This window comes from Rutidosis leptorrhynchoides, chromosome 7, assembly GCF_046630445.1.
Source record: "Rutidosis leptorrhynchoides isolate AG116_Rl617_1_P2 chromosome 7, CSIRO_AGI_Rlap_v1, whole genome shotgun sequence".
Taxonomy (NCBI): Eukaryota; Viridiplantae; Streptophyta; class Magnoliopsida; order Asterales; family Asteraceae; genus Rutidosis; species Rutidosis leptorrhynchoides.
This window is the reverse complement of record NC_092339.1, coordinates 362,917,779-362,936,855: the sequence shown is the minus strand read 5'-3', so window position 1 is coordinate 362,936,855 and position 19,077 is coordinate 362,917,779.

Sequence of the window (19,077 nt, the reverse complement as noted above, 5' to 3'; positions counted from 1 at the left end):
ACTAGCATGAAATATCTCATAAAATTACAAAAATATGAGTAATCATTCATGACTTATTTACATGAAAACAAAATTACATATCCTTTATATCTAATCCATACACCAACGACCAAAAACACCTACAAACACTTTCATTCTTCAATTTTCTTCATCTAATTGATCTCTCTCAAGTTCTATCTTCAAGTTCTAAGTGTTCTTCATAAATTCCAAAAGTTCTAGTTTCATAAAATCAAGAATACTTTCAAGTTTGCTAGCTCACTTCCAATCTTGTAAGGTGATCATCCAACCTCAAGAAATCTTTGTTTCTTACAGTAGGTTATCATTCTAATACAAGGTAATAATCATATTCAAACTTTGGTTCAATTTCTATAACTATAACAATCTTATTTCAAGTGATGATCTTACTTGAACTTGTTTTCGTGTCATGATTCTGCTTCAAGAACTTCGAGCCATCCAAGGATCCATTGAAGCTAGATCCATTTTTCTCTTTTCCAGTAGGTTTATCCAAGGAAATTAAGGTAGTAATGATGTTCATAACATCATTCGATTCATACATATAAAGCTATCTTATTCGAAGGTTTAAACTTGTAATCACTAGAACATAGTTTAGGTAATTCTAAACTTGTTCGCAAACAAAAGTTAATCCTTCTAACTTGACTTTTAAAATCAACTAAACACATGTTCTATATCTATATGATATGCTAACTTAATGATTTAAAACCTGGAAACACGAAAAACACCGTAAAACCGGATTTACGCCGTCGTAGTAACACCGCGGGCTGTTTTGGGTTAGTTAATTAAAAACTATGATAAACTTTGATTTAAAAGTTGTTATTCTGAGAAAATGATTTTTATTATGAACATGAAACTATATCCAAAAATTATGGTTAAACTCAAAGTGGAAGTATGTTTTCTAAAATGGTCATCTAGACGTCGTTCTTTCGACTGAAATGACTACCTTTACAAAAACGACTTGTAACTTATTTTTCCGACTATAAACCTATACTTTTTCTGTTTAGATTCATAAAATAGAGTTCAATATGAAATCATAGCAATTTGATTCACTCAAAACGGATTTAAAATGAAGAAGTTATGGGTAAAACAAGATTGGATAATTTTTCTCATTTTAGCTACGTGAAAATTGGTAACAAATCTATTCCAACCATAACTTAATCAACTTGTATTGTATATTATGTAATCTTGAGATACCATAGACACGTATACAATGTTTCGACCTATCATGTCGACACATCTATATATATTTCGGAACAACCATAGACACTCTATATGTGAATGTTGGAGTTAGCTATACAGGGTTGAGGTTGATTCCAAAATATATATAGTTTGAGTTGTGATCAATACTGAGATACGTATACACTGGGTCGTGGATTGATTCAAGATAATATTTATCGATTTATTTCTGTACATCTAACTGTGGACAACTAGTTATAGGTTACTAACGAGGACAGCTGACTTAATAAACTTAAAACATCAAAATATATTAAAAGTGTTGTAAATATATTTTGAACATACTTTAATATATATGTATATATTGTTATAGGTTCGTGAATCAACAGTGGCCAAGTCTTACTTCCCGACGAAGTAAAAATCTGTGAAAGTGAGTTATAGTCCCACTTTTAAAATCTAATATTTTTGGGATGAGAATACATGCAGGTTTTATAAATGATTTACAAAATAGACACAAGTACGTGAAACTACATTCTATGGTTGAATTATCGAAATCGAATATGCCCATTTTTATTAAGTCTGGTAATCTAAGAATTAGGGAACAGACACCCTAATTGACGCGAATCCTAAAGATAGATCTATTGGGCCTAACAAACCCCATCCAAAGTACCGGATGCTTTAGTACTTCGAAATTTATATCATATCCGAAGGGTGTCCCGGAATGATGGGGATATTCTTATATATGCATCTTGTTATTGTCGGTTACCAGGTGTTCAACATATGAATGATTTTTATCTCTATGTATGGGATGTGTATTGAAATATGAAATCTTGTGGTCTATTGTTACGATTTGATATATATAGGTTAAACCTATAACTCACCAACATTTTTGTTGACGTTTAAAGCATGTTTATTCTCAGGTGAATATTAAGAGCTTCCGCTGTTGCATACTAAAATAAGGACAAGATTTGGAGTCCATGTTTGTATGATATTGTGTAAAAACTGCATTCAAGAAACTGATTTCGATGTAACATATTTGTATTGTAAACCATTATGTAATGGTCGTGTGTAAACAGGATATTTTAGATTATCATTATTTGATAATCTACGTAAAGCTTTTTAAACCTTTATTTATGAAATAAAGGTTATGGTTTGTTTTAAAAATGAATGCAGTCTTTGAAAAACGTCTCATATAGAGGTCAAAACCTCGCAACGAAATCAATTAATATGGAACGTTTTTAATCAATAAGAACGGGACATTTCACGTGAAACTACATTCTATGGTTGAATTATAGAAATCGAATATGCCCCTTTTTATTAAGTCTGGTAATCTAAGAATTAGGGAACAGACACCCTAATTGACGCGAATCCTAAAGATAGATCTATTGGGCCTAATAAACCCCATCCAAAGTACCGGATGCTTTAGTACTTCAAAATTTATATCATATCCGAAGGGTGTCCCGGAATGATGGGGAGATTCTTATATATACATCTTGTTAATGTCGGTTACCAGGTGTTCACCATATGAATGATTTTTATCTCTATGTATGGGATGCGTATTGAAATATGAAATCTTGTGGTCTATTGTTACGATTTGATATATATATAGGTTAAACCTATAACTCACAAACATTTTTGTTGACCTTTAAAGCATGTTTATTCTCAGGTGAATACTAAGAGCTTCCGCTGTTGCATACTAAAATAAGGACAAGATTTGGAGTCCATCTTTGTATGATATTGTGTAAAAACTGCATTTAAGAAACATATGTCGATGTAATATATTTCTATTGTAAACCATTATGTAATGGTCGTGTGTAAACAGTATATTTTAGATTATCATTATTTGATAATCTACGTAATGCTTTTGAAACCTTTATTGATAAAATAAAGGTTATGGTTGTTTTAAAAATGAATGCAGTCTTTGAAAAACGTCTCATATAGAGGTCAAAACCTCGCAACGAAATCAATTAATATGGAACGTTTATAATCAATATGAACGGGACATTTCACTAGAGATACTCAAGAAAGAAGAATTGTAAGCAAAATTTTCGAAGTGTGATTTCTGGTTACAAGAAGTACAATTTTTGTGCCATGTTGTCAGTAAACATGGAATTAAAGTTGACCCTGCCAAGATCGAAGCCATTAGTAAATGGGAAACCCCGAAGACTCCAACACAAATTCGCTAATTCTTAGGTCTTGCTGGTTACTACCGAAGATTCATCCAAGATTTCTCTAGAATCGCCAAACCCTTAACTGCATTGACTCAAAAGGAAAAGAAGTATGATTGGTCCACGGAACAGGAATCCTCATTCCAGTTATTAAAGAAGAAGTTAACGTCTGCACCCATTTTTTCATTACCAGAAGAAAATGATGATTTCATGATCTATTGTGACGCTTCGCGCCAAGGTTTAGGATGTGTATTAATGCAATGCACAAAAGTTATCGCATATGTCTCATGACAACTAAAAATTCATGAATAGAACTAGACGACGCACGATTTGGAATTTGGAGCAGTAGTTTTTGCACTCAAAATATGGAGACACTATCTATATGGCACCAAGTGTACAGTGTACACTGACCATAAGAGTCTTCAGCATATTTTTGATCAAAAACAACTCAATATGAGGCAACGACGCTGGGTAGAGTTGTTAAACGATTACGATTGTGAAATCTGTTACCATCCCGGAAAGGCTAATGTTGTAGCTGATGCCCTAAGTCGGAAAGAAAGAGTAAAACCTCTTAGGGTCTGAGCTTTGAATATTACAATTCGTACTGGTCTCACAAAGCAAATTCAAGCAGCACATTTAGAGGCTTTAAAAGCATAAACCGAAAAAGACGAAATGAGCAAAGGGTTAGAAAAACAACTTGAAGTAAAAGCCGATGGAACCCAGTATTTTTCTGGTAGGATATGGGTACCAAGACATGGTAACCTAAGGCAACTAGTACTGGATGAAGCACACAAAATGAGGTACTCAATTCATCCAGGAAACGGGAAAATGTACCACGATCTCAAGAAGTTCTATTGGTGGCCTAATATGAAGACAGAAATTGCTACTTATGTAAGCAAATGTATGACGTGTGTAAAGGTCAAAGCTGAGCACCAAAAGCCGTCAGGATTACTGCAACAATCGGAAATTCTGCAGTGGAAATGGGAAAAAATAACCATGGATTTCATTACGAAATTGCCAAGGACTGCAAGTACTCATGATACTATTTGGGTGATAGTTGATTGTCTAACTAAATCAGCTCACTTTATACCAATAAAGGAGACAGACGGTATGGAGAAATTAGCACGCCTATATTTGAAGGAAGTAGTTTCCAGGCATGGTGTACCCATCTCTATCATATCTGATTGCGACACTGGATTCACATCACGTTTTTGGCAGTCATTACAAAAAGCATTGGGAACTCGATTAGATATGAGCACCGCTTATCACCCACAGACAGATGGTCAAAGTGAAAGAACCATTCAAACCCTAGAAGACATGCTGAGGGCATGTGTCATCGATTTCGAAAACGGATGGGATAAACATCTACCATTGGCAGAATTCTCATACAATAACAGCTATCGTACGAGCATCAACGCAGCGCCATTTGAAGCACTTTACGGTAGAAAGTGCAGGTCTCCTATTTGTTGGAGTGAAGTAGGAGAAAGACAACTGATAATGCTAAAAACGAACATATATTTCATAGCATTATTCCTCAAGAAAGTCAAGCTTTTAGTTGAAATTGTTCTATTTACAAGTGATATTCGTTTAAATAATAAAAGGTGAAGACAAAAGACAGATTCGACGAATTGAAGACGCAAACGACCAAAAAGCTCAAAAGTACAAAAGACAATCAAAGTGGTTCCAATTATTGATAAGAAACATCTCGAAATTACAAGAGTACAAGATTCAAAACGCAAAGTACAAAATATAAAATTGTACGCAAGGACGTTCGAAAATCCGGAACAGGGACATGAGTCAACTCTCAACGCTCGACGCAACGGACTAAAAATTACAAGTCAACTATGCACATAAATATAATATAATATTTAAATAATTCTTATAATTATTTAATATATTATATTTATTTATAAAACCGTCGGTAAACAAAGAGCCAAACTCGTGTGAGCTGTAAAAGTAAACTCCGCGACTCGCGGAGTTTGAAGGCCAAAAATGCCGCGAGTCGCGGAGCCCCAAGTTTTGAAACTCCCTATAAAGCAAACCGAATTCTGATCATTTTTATCATCTTTTTTTCCTTCTTCTCTCAATCAAAACGTATATATTTATATTTATAATTTTAATTTTAATTTTAATTTTAATTCTAATAATAAGGGTATGTTAGCGAATGTTGTAAGGGTGTAAGTCGAAATTCTGTCCGTGTAACGCTACGCTATTTTTAATCATTGTAAGTTATGTTCAACCTTTTTACATTAATGTCTCGTAGCTAAGTTATTATTATGCTTATTTAATCCGAAGTAATCATGATGTTGGGCTAATTACTAAAATTGGGTAATTGGGCTTTGTACCATAATTGGGGTTTGGATAAAAGAACGACACTTGTGGAAATTAGACTATGGGCTATTAATGGGTTTTATATTAACTAAACAATACCTTGTTAATTTAATATACAAACTTATAATTCGACGTATTTATATATAACCACATACGCTTGACTGGGTACGGTGGGCGGGATATCTATAAATACCAATAATTATTCATTTTACCGGATACGGAACTGGATTAATAGTTAATAGACTTGTTGAAACAGGGGTGAATTACATTCAAGGGTAATTGGTGTAATTGTTAACAAAGTACTAAAACCTTGGTTTACACGCAGTCGATAACCTGGTGTATTCATTAAACAAAGTATTAAAACCTTGTTACAATTCGAATCCCCAATTAGTTGGAATATTTAACTTCGAGTATAAGAATAATTTGAAGAGGACACTCGCACTTTATATTTATGACTGATGGACTGTTATGGACAAAAACCAGACGGACATATTAAATAATCCAGGACAAAGGACAATTAACCCATGGGCAATAAAACTAAAATCAACACGTCAAACATCATGATTACGGAAGTTTAAATAAGCATAATTCTTTTATTTCATATTTAATTTCCTTTATTTTATATTTAATTGCACTTCTAATTATCGCATTTTTATTGTTATTGTATTTAATTGCACTTTTAATTATTGTACTTTTTAATTATCGCAAGTTTATTTTATCGCACTTTTATTATTCGCAATTTCATTATCGTTATTTACTTTACACTTTAATTTAAGTCTTGTATTTATTTTTAACATTTTACATTTGGTTTTAACTGCGACTAAAGTTTTAAAATCGACAAACCGGTCATTAAACGGTAAAAACCCCCCTTTATAATAATAATATTACTTATATATATATTTGTATTTTTATAAAAGTAAACTAATATAGCGTTAAGCTTTGTTTAAAAAGATTCCCTGTGGAACGAACCGGACTTACTAAAAAGTACACTACTGTACGATTAGGTACACTGCCTATAAGTGTTGTAGCAAGGTTAAGTATATCCATTCTCTAAATAAATAAATATCTTGTGTAAAATTGTATCGTATTTAATAATATTTCCTGCTAAAATTTAATAGCTATTTTATATACACCTCGCTACCACATCAACAACTTACCGGACCAGAAATTATTCATGGAACCACCGAAAAGATCATTCAAATACAACAGCGATTGAAAACGGCCATGAGTCGCCAAAAGAGTTATGCTGATGTAAGAAGAAAACCGCTAGAATTTCAAGTGGGCTACAAAGTCATGTTGAAAGTGTCACCCTGGAAAGGTGTTGTACGATTCGGTAAACGAGGAAAGCTAAGTCCTAGGTACATAGGACCCTTTGAAATCACTAAAATAATTGGAGCAGTTGCTTATCGATTAAAGCTACCGCAAGAACTTAGTAGTGTTCACGACACATTTCACGTGTCAAATTTGAAGAAATGTTTAGCTGAAGAGGATGTCGTAATTCCTCTTGACGAAATACGAATCAATGATAAACTCCATTTTGTCGAAGAACCTGTTGAAATCATGGACCGTGAGGTCAAACAATTAAAACAAAGCAAAATACCGATAGTTAGGGTTCGTTGGAACGCTAGACGAGGACCCGAGTTTACTTGGGAACGTGAGGATCAAATGAAGCAAAAGTATCCACATTTGTTCACTGATATCGCTCATAAAACAGGTACTACTCAAAAATTTGGGACGAAATTTTCTTTAACGGGGAGGTTATGTGATGACCCGGAAAATTTCGACTAATTTAAACCAATTCTCTATATGATTTAATATTATGTAAATACACACACACACACACACACACACACACACACACACACACACACACACATATATATATATATATATATATATATATATATATATATATATATATATATATATATATATATATATATATATATATATATATATATATATATATATATATATATATATATATATATATATATTATAAGATGTACAAGTAAAACACTAATTGCTACTGTAAAAATGACTTTGCTACAGTAAAACACTATTTGCTGCAGTAAAACACTATTTGCTACAGTGAAACCGTATTTTTGCTACAGTGCTACAGTGAAAACGACTTTGCTACAATGATTTGCTACATTAAACACTATTGCTACAGTAAATACTATTTGCTACAGTAACACACTATTTGCTACAGTAAACACTATTTGATGTCGACGAACTAGCAAACAAAAACGAAAAAGGCGGCCATGTGATCGCATGGCAAAAACACTGAAAACTCATGCGATCGCATGAGCTACAGTAAATCGAAAAGTACTATAAAAGGCCAGTTTGTTCGGCGATATACTTCACATTTTATTTTCATCTGTAATTTAAATTTAAATTTATAATTATAATTATAATTTTAATTTAAGTTTAATAATAATAAAGTATATTCGAGGGTGTTTTAATTCGGGTTTTAAACCGCTTTAAGCTAAGGAAATATTGGGTATTGTTCGGGGTATTGTTCTTGAATCCAAGGCCAACCAAACAGTCATCTACCATCATTACGTCTACGCAATTTGCCTACAATATTGAGTCTCAATATTGAACCGTGAGTTTATAGTCTCCCTTTCTAAATAATTTAAATATTTTTGGGCTGAGAATACATGCAATTTATTTTAAATGCAATAAGACACAAGTACATACTAAATTCTACACTGAGTTAAACCGAAAATCCCTTAGCTTTGGTAACTAGTAGCTGCCAGTACATAGGATATGGACTGGTGGGCGCGAATAATTGTATATGGATCCATAGGGCTTGACATCCCCGTCCGAGCTAGAGCGCTAGCCTTTTAACAGACGTATGTTATTTGAGTTTAAGACACGTTGGTTTGCGTGTATTAAAACGAAGGGGGTAATTATCACTATAGCGTTAAGTTTAGTTACCAGGGTGCTCTGTTACGTAGAATCTATTGATAAACTTTTGATGAAATCTTGTGGTCTATCTTTATATATGTTTATGACTCGAGCAATTAAGCCTATAACTCACCAACATTCATGTTGACTTTTTAGCATGTTTTATTCTCAGGTCCTTAGATTGCTTCCGCTGTGATGTGCTTGTTGCCTGCATGGAGTCTCTCATGCTTTGTACAAAGTTTATTGCATTCAAAATAAAACTGCGTTGTGTAATAAATAATTGGACTGTGATGTCAACCTGTAAATTAAAGACTTATGTATTTTGGGGTTTTGCTTATACCTAAGCACTCACCCACATGTTTATAACTTTCTATGTTTAGAAAGTCACTTATTTTAATGAATGCAATATTTTATCAAAACGTATCATATAGAGGTCAAAACCTCACTGTGGAATCAATGATTAACGTGCCGCGTCAATAGCGATTTTGACGGGTCGTTACATGTGATTCCCGAGGAACTTGGGGAAGGTCCAGTCTGTAATGAGCATAACCATTGGTGTCGACGCCTTCCTGATGGACGTCTTGTGCCGATCGGACCCGCCAGATACTGACAAATGATGGCCACCCGAGGAGAACCACCCGTGCAGCCACCCCCAGCCAATCTAGACGACCCATCATCCGCCGATTCTTCATCCGATGACTCATCCTCTAACGACTCTAGTGATGAGGATTCAGATGAGGACCCTGATGATGCACCTGTACAGCCACCCTCCACCCCGCCGAAGAAGCGGTACCGTTTCTATGGTACCGTCATTCCAGGGATTAATGGAGGTCAACCATTCGTTGACACTCATGGTCAGCGTCGTAGGGTTACCGCCCGAAAGCGGCTTGTGCCGTATCCTGCTGATCCCTTCATCTGTAAGCCTTACCGCTTCGCAGCCTCTACTTCTGGATCCGGACCGTCTGCACCACCAGCTCCACCAGCACCACCCGTACCGACTGCACCGCCTGCCCCACCATCTCCCTCTGTCGAGGAACTGATGAGGGAGGTGGAGATCCTCCGTGCTCGGGTACTGAGCTCGAGGACCAGATGTCCCACGTAATGGACATCCTACACCCACCTTCACCATAGGACATTTGTAGTAGATTTCATTATGTAATCTCATTTGTAGTTTTATGTTTCACTAATGTATTGTATGAACCTACGCGGATGTATGCAACTTATTATTAATGAATGGAACTTTGCGTTATTTAATTCTTGCACAGTGTTCTATTTACGTTACTGTATGATGATTCTGTGGTATCTGAATCTATTTGCTATACTTAATAAACATGTGATGTGTTGATTCCATGTTGGTTACCATATACTGTATTATTACTATTTGAATACTGGATTTTGAATTGAGTCAAAATTTTTGTTTAGAACATCAATGGCCAACGGAAGATCAACACCGATCACAGCCCAGATCGAGAAAATGATCAATGAACGAGTCACCGCAGCTTTAGCGAAAATGAACCCCCAAGCTCCACCGCCACCGGTTATCCAGCCCATTCGTAATGGGTGCACATACAAAGAGTTTCAAAGCTGCAAGCCCCACAACTTTAGTGGAACTGAGGGGCCAGTTGGTCTCACTAGATGGTTCGAGAAATTAGAATCTGTGTTTCGAGTTAGTAACTGCTCAGAGGCGAACAAAACCAAGTTTGCTTCATGTACGCTGTCTGACGGCGCACTAACATGGTGAAACAAGTTGGCTCAAGCAAAGGGTATTGATGAGGCATTTGCTACCCCATGGGAGGAATTCAAAGGGGCCCTAATTGAGGAATATTACCCTAGGACAGAGATCCGGAAGATGGAGATTGAGTTTATGCAGTTGAAGGTTGTAGGAAACGACCTCGATGGTTACAACCATAGGTATCTAGAATTAGCCCTGATGTGTCCTACCATGGTTACCCCGGAGTTTAAGTGCATGGAAAGGTACTTGTGGGGACTTCTTAAGTCCATTAAGGGAAATGTCACCTCGTCTAAGCCACCCAATGTCCCGGAAGCAATGCGCATGGCGCATACCTTAATGAACCAAATCATCATCGATGAACCGAAAAAGGCAAAGTCCGAAGCGGGTAGTAGTGATAAGCGAAAGTGGGATAACAACAAGGGTAGAGCCTATGATCAAAACCCAGCGAAGCGACATGAGGGTTTCAAAGGAAACAACAACGGTGGAAATCCCAATCCGAATACCAACTCGAACCCCAACTACAAGGATACTCTACCACAGTGCAAGAGATGCTACAAGCACCATACCGGGTACTGTAACGTTGTTTGTGAAAAATGCAAAAAGACCGGGCATATTGGCAGGGACTGCAAGATCACCACCATGACTGGGAAGCCGAACACCAATGGACCGAGAAAGTGTTATGAATGCGGACAAACGGGCCACTTCAGAAATGAGTTTCCCCACAAGCTAAAGGACGGCGGACCACCGCGTGGCAGAGCTTTCAATGTAAATGCAAAGGATGCTCCTGAGAACCCTGACTTGGTCACAGGTATATTCACTATCAACAATTTATTAGCTTCTGTCCTATTTGATACTGGTGCCGATAGAAGTTATGTATGTAGACAATTTTGCGATAAGATAAATTGGTCGTTAGTTCCTTTAAAGGAGAGTATGATTGTAGAGGTAGCCAATGGAAAACTTGAGAAAGTTGACCAAATAAGCCGAGGAGCTATTATCAACATAGCTGGTGTGGATTTCGAGATTGACTTGATACCCATTAAGTTGGGAAGCTTTGATGTTATTGTCGGTATGGACTGGTTGACCAAGATAAGGGCCGACATTATCTATGGAGATAAAGCTCTTCGTATACCACACGGAGATGGTGAGCCACTGATTATTTACGAAGAGAGATGTAGCTCGAAATTGAATCTCATTAGTTGCATGAAAGCACAAAAGATCATGAAGAAAGGACGTCTTGCTGTTTTAGCACATGTGAAAACGTTAGAAACAGAGGTGAAGAGCGTGGATGACGTACGAATTGTGAACGAATTTTTCGATGTCTTTCCGGAAGAATTGTCTGGATTACCACCACCGAGAGCAGTGGAGTTTCAGATCGACTTAGTGCCAGAAGCTGCACCTGTAGCTCGCGCACCTTATCAACTCGCACCTTCCGAAATGCAAGAGTTGCAGAGCCAATTACAAGAACTGCTATACCGTGGATTTATCCAACCAAGTTTCTCGCCTTGGGGCGCACCTGTTTTGTTTGTGAAGAAGAAGGATGGATCATTCCGCATGTGTATCGACTACCGTGAACTCAACAAATTGACGATCAAGAATCGGTATCCTCTTCCCCAAATTGATGATCTTTTTGATCAACTACAAGGATCGAGCGTTTACTCTAAGATCGATTTGCGATCCGGTTATCACCAGTTGAGGGTGAAGGAAAGTGATGTGATGAAGACTGCGTTCAGAACTCGTTATGGTCATTACGAGTTTCTCGTGATGCCATTCGGTTTAACCAACACACCTTCCGTGTTTATGGATCTCATGAATCGTGTGTGCAAGCCATACCTGGATAAGTTAGTTATCGTCTTCATAGATGATATCCTCATCTACTCCAAGAGCGAAGAAGAACATGAACAACATCTTCGTCTAGTGTTGGAACTCTTGAGACAAGAGCAACTTTATGCAAAATTCTCCAAGTGTGAATTTTGGTTGAAGGAGGTCCAATTTCTGGGTCATGTTGTGAGCGACCAGGGTATCAAAGTTGATCCCGCCAAGATTGAAGCTATCAGTAAGTGGGAAACCCCCACTACTCCGACGCACATCCGCCAATTTTTAGGCCTCGCCGGTTATTACCGAAGATTTATTGAAGGTTTCTCTCTGATTTCGCGTCCTTTGACCGCGCTGACTCACAAAGGGAAGAAGTTCATTTGGGAACCCGAACAGGAATCTGCATTTCAAACCTTGAAGAAGAAGTTAACCACCGCACCTATCTTATCACTTTCTGAAGGCAGTGACGATTTCGTCGTTTATTGCGATGCTTCGAAAAGTGGTTTTGGTTGTGTACTGATGCAACAAACAAAGGTTATCGCCTACGCCTCCCGTCAACTGAAGATTCACGAATGAAATTACACTACTCACGATCTCGAGCTTGGAGCCGTTGTCTTTGCGCTCAAATTGTGGAGACACTATCTTTATGGAACTAAGAGCACTATTTTCACAGATCATAAAAGCCTCCAACACATCTTCGATCAGAAGCAACTGAATATGAGACAGCGTCGATGGATTGAGATGCTGAATGACTATGATTGTGAACTTCGTTATCATCCTGGCAAGGCCAATGTTGTAGCTGACGCTCTAAGCCGAAAGGAGAGGATGTTATCTCTTCGTGTTCGGGCGCTGAACATCACCATTCATTCAAACCTCAACAGCCAGATCCGAGCAGCCCAAGATGAGGCTCTTAAGGAGGAGAATATATCTCAGGAATACTTGAACATTCTCGTTTCTCGTTATGGGGATCTACGGAACCTTATACTAGATGAAGCCCACAAGTCGAGATATTCGATTCATCTCGGAGCGGGCAAAATGTACCACGATCTTAAGGAACAGTACTGGTGGCCTAATCTTAAGAAAGACGTTGCAAATTATGTTGGTAAGTGTTTGACTTGCTCGAAAATAAAGGCCGAGCATCAGAGGCCCTCTGGATTACTTCAACAACCGGAAATCCCACAATAAAAGTGGGAAAGGATAACAATGGATTTCATTACTAAGCTACCAAAGACGGTGGGCAGATACGATACCATCTGGGTTATCGTTGACCGTCTTACCAAATCTGCACACTTCCTAGCTATGAAGGAAACGGATACGATGGAGAGACTCGCTCAACTATACATCAAGGAGGTTGTATCTCGTCATGGTATACCTTTATCGATCATCTCAAATCGCGATCCCCGTTTTGCTTCCATATTTTGGCGTTCTTTGCAAGAAGACTTAGGGACACGTCTCGACATGAGTACTGCATATCACCCACAGACCGATGGTCAAAGCGAACGCACTATTCATACTTTGGAGGACATGTTGTGTGCATGTGTCATTGATTTTGGAAAGGCTTGGGAAAGGCATTTGCCACTCGCCGAATTTTCTTACAACAACAGTTATCACTCGAGCATTAATGCCGTACCTTTTGAAGCATTGTATGGCCGCAAGTGCCGATCTCCTATTTGTTGGGCCGATGTAGGCGAAACGCAAATCACCGCACCTGAGATAGTCCATGAAACAATGGAGAAGATTGCTCAGATTCAAGCGAGACTTAAGACGGCCCGTGATCGTCAAAAGAGTTATGCCGACCTCAAATGTAAGGACTTTGAATTCAACGTGGGTGACCGTGTAATGTTGAAGGTTGCACCTTGGAAAGGTGTAATCCGTTTTGGAAAACGTGGAAAGTTAAACCCACGATAAATTGGTCCTTTTGAAATCTTGGAACGTGTTGGACCCGTTGCTTATCGTTTAGATCTTCCAACTCAATTGAGCTCCGTTCATCCTACCTTTCATGTATCAAATTTGAAGAAGTGTCTTGCTGAACCGGAACATGTTATACCTTTGGAGGAACTTACAATTGACGACAAACTTCACTTCGTGGAAGAGCCTGTCGAAATTATAGACCGTGAGGTCAAAACTTTGAAACACAACAAGATTCCGATTGTCCAAGTATGATGGAATGCCAAACGAGGACCTGAGTTTACCTGGGAACGAGAGGATCAAATGATGCGGAAGTATCCTCACCTTTTCCCGACTCCTCCATCTACCTCAGCTTAAAATTTCGGGACGAAATTTTCTTTAACAGGTGGGTAATGTAACGACCCTGGTTTTTCCCAATGTTTAATTATTAATAATTTATTATTAATGCTTGCGTTTTAATAAACGTGTTCTTATACATGTTACTTGTTACCGTATTTAACTTTTCATGGCCCGAATTGTCTTTGTGACGCACGTACGTATCACGAATAATATTTCCGAATATTATTTACATTCATGATTTAATTATTATTAATCATTTTAATTAACTAAGGTTACTAGTTAATTACTTGGGCTTTGTTTATTTAATTTGTTACATACTTACATACTTGGGCCTTTTATTAATGGATTCTTGTTAATGGACTTAGAGGCCCACCCTACATCCTTAATGGATTGATTAGCCCATCTTTCATGTAAGTATTACACTTAAGGCTTAACTAGAGTAATTTACTTGTAAGGAGACTAGTTACTTATACACTTACACACATTTCCCATGTAAGCTTGCTTTATTACCATTTTTAGATGGCATCTTCACAAATACATGCATGTAACTGGTGGGCTTTTCCCTTCCCCCTTTTTGATGAAAACCGTCAGCCTAGGTAGTGTACAAGGGTGGTTTTGTTTCAAATTTTGATTACTTATTACTTGTATTCATCTCACTTTTACACACACACATTTACTTGCAATTTCTTTTACTCTCTTTTGTCTCTAACCTTGTAAGTAATAAGCTTTATATTCTTCCTTTTCTTGTCTTAAAACCGAAACCTTACATACATCATCATCATCATTTGCTTGTTTTAATACTTATTCTTTGTTGTTGTTTAATTACTTACTTTGTTAGTTTGTTGTTTGTTGTTGCTAAGAATCAAACTACCTAGTTTATTCTTCATATTATCTTGTCATTTCAAGAACAAACAAGAACCTAAACTCCCTAGTTATGGTTCTACATTTAATATTTTGAAAGAAAGTTCATGAGTTGTAAAAATCATTACTTGAAGTTCATGTTGTAAACTTAAAGTTTACTTTCTTAAAGATCAAAGCCTTGGCTTGAATCTTTAAAAGTATGAACAACCATGAACTTGTTACTTGTAAACTTAGTTTATTTCTTTATTTTGTGCATGTTTGAATTCGTGTTTGTTGTTTATATGATCAAGTATTACAAGTTAATCTTGATCTCATACTTCTTGAAACTAAAAGTTAACTTTATAAGTTCAAGAACACGGAAGTATAACTTTCTAGTTATAACTTCATATACTTGTGTTGGATCTAAGTTTATATAACTTATGGTCTACTTATTTTGTTGTAAACAAGAGCTTACAAGCTTACATACACTTTACTAAGTTGAAAATCTAAGTTTCATAACTTATGGTTTCATTAAAGTAAAGATTCAAGTGTTATGACTTAGGAGTTAACTTAGTAACTTTAGATCTAGTCTTTTGGGTCTTGAATCTTCAAGATCTAACTAATAACTATGTTCTACAACTTAAAGATCTTGATTATTTAGTTTACTTTCAAGTTTGTAGTTTAATAGTACTTTTAGAGTTCATGTATGTGTAGGATCTAAGATCTTGATGTAACTTTGGATCATCAAACTACTTGCAACACTTAATTGAGTTGTGCTACTTATCTTAGACTTAAACTTGTGTTATGATGGTCAAAACTTAGTAAATATGATGTAAACACATCAACAAGTTGTACACTTGAAGCTATATGCATCAAGGATGAGAACCGTAATGAACATCAAGCACCAAGAAGCCACCAGAACACACTGTTTACTATTTTCTGGAACTGATCAGAATACCTGGGCTACTATGAAGTTGATTTTCAGTTATCTCTTTTCGAGTAGATAATTTTTCATTCAAGACTTGTCTTAATCCGAGTTACGGTTTTGGATCTATGGCCCTCCGAACGTCACTATGTCCTTTTAACGTTGTGCTGAAAATTCTGACCTACTCGCACTTAAACCGTCACCACGGTCAAACGAAGACGAGTTTGGTTCTGAAATTTTAACAGCAACTAAAGGACTCATATACGGAGCCATGGCCACTGGTCCCACCTCAATTCAGTTTGTATAGAGGCCGTGGCGACTGATCTAAGTCAGCCTTTGTTTTAAACTCTTTCTAGAATGAAACTTACTTTATACTTTTTGTTTGATGATGAATGATGATGACCTTTAAGACCTAATTTACATACTTTTAAAACTATCAGGAATGATTTACTGACTTAGTAACTTTTGACTTAGGTTGAGGACTTTCCGGACCTACATACTTGCTTACTTTTCCCGAGTCAACTTTACTACTACTTTTCCACTGTGAGTTATAGCATCCCTTTTTACTTTAACTATTTTGGAAACTGAGAATACATGCGCATTTTACGTTTTACATACTAGGCACGAGTACTTAAACTTTATATATGTGTGGGTTAAACAACGGCATAAACTTTCCCCTTAGCTCGGTAACGTTTAGTCATTGGTCTTTGAACCGGTAAACGCGAATCTTAGATATGGATCCATAGGGTTTAACATCCCCACTCGGGCTAGTAGCTCTAGCATTTAACGGGTGTTTAATACTTCGTAAACATACGCACTCGCCAAGTGTACTTTTAGGGGGTGATAAACGTTAAGTTAGTTACCAAGTGCCCACGGTTAAACATATACTTTTTATACTGTTTTGAAACGCTGTTGAAGCACTGAAATCTCGTGGCCTACCTTACATTACTGTTATACTTAAACTATAGCTCACCAACCTTTGTGTTGACGTTTTAAGCATGTTTTTCTCTGGTGCTTAAGGTTGCTTGCTTCCGCTGTTGTACTAGTCATGCCTTGTAGACATCCGCTGCGCTTGTTAGAGTTGTCACCGCATGAAACGTTTTATTTGCATTCAAACTATGTTACCTTTTGAAACAATGATTTGTAATGACCATTGGGTCACGCACTATTACTAATTGCTTCTGTTCATTGAAGCATACTTTTGTTGTAAGACATTTGATGTTGGTTAAGACATCACCTTTATTCATGAATGCAAACTTCTTTTGAAACCGCATATAGTATTTGACCTTGTAATGATCCCGTTGTTGATGATTCGTACACGATGGTTTTATACGGGGCATCACAACATTAATCCCACACTAATTCACCAAATTCATTCTATGCTTAGCTTGTTTCAGGCTAGTTTTACATCAAGAAAGTGAGGTATAACAAAAATAATCGAATAAAAATACAAATTTACACTCATGTGAATGGCACATGGGATATTTAATGGTTTATTTTGGAAAGGCAAAATAAATAAACAAATCTTCGAAGATATAAAAGAGTAAACTTGTTATAATATTAGGCTTTAATAGATAGTCAATTTTGTACAAATCATAGTCAATATTGGATACCTATTGTATAGTATTTTTTGTACTATAAATACCCATGTATGCAAGCTAAAAAACTTGCACCCTCCATTATACTTAAAAGAATTATTTCTCTCATTTCTCTCATTAGTATAATACTCCTTCATTACTAGAATTTTGTAGTAAGTTTAGGCTACCAATGTTGTTATAAACAACTAAATTACAACACGTTATCAGCACGAAGTGCTCCGTATAATTAAGGTAAGAAATTCTTTAACGATATCTTATATTATTTATTAGTAAGGTAAATATTATTATCATCACAAGTAAAATTATATTTCTGTAATCTAACTTTTATTAACTTCACTAACATTTATATTTATGTTATTTAAGTTATATATGGTCGGTTATACCGCCTGAATTATGTTTCTGTAATCTAACTTTTATTAACTTCACTAATATTTATATTTATGTTATTTAAGTTATATATGGTCGGTTATACCGTCTGAATTATATTTCTGTAATCTAACTCTTATTAACTTCACTAACATTTATATTTATGTTATCTAACATTTATGATTACCTATGTAATTAATCATTATTTATTTCATGCATACTAATGTTTATTCTTAAATTTATTATTTATGCATAATATGTTTATTCTCTTAATCTTCGTATTTATACTAAACATATTTATACTAAATGTATTTATAGTAATCGTATTATTACTAATAAATTTTTTTATTAAAATTATTATTAATACAACGAGTACATAACAGTGGTTAACGTCAACTAACGACATTACAACGGTCATATATACATAACGGTTGTTAACGTCAACTGACGACGTTACAACGACTATATTTTTTAAATATAAAATAAACATCTCCGTCTTCACATTTTCACAAATCAATCTTCATTTTCTCATATTACCACTCTCAAAAAAAGTTTTTTTTTGTAAAGATGATTCACACAAGGATGATTTTTCCTATTGTATTGGTCATACTAACTATCATCATTGTTGCTAATATACCACCAGGTGAACCTATATTCTATCATGCCCTTGTGGTTTAATCATTTGTAATCATGCCATTATTCTGTTGTTTACTACTTATGAATTTAAAATGAATCTAATTTCATTTTATTATTTGTATATGAATAGAAGTTGATTATGATTATGATTTATGTTGTTCATCTTTTTAATAATAGAAAATGTCGAATTTAAAAAGGCTTAAATTTGCTCCTTTAGAATCAAGTGGGAACTACTACTTAACATGGGTTATGAATGTAGAAAAACATCTCGAATCAATCGCTATTTTAAACCCTGAATGAAAATAACAATTGTTCCGAACA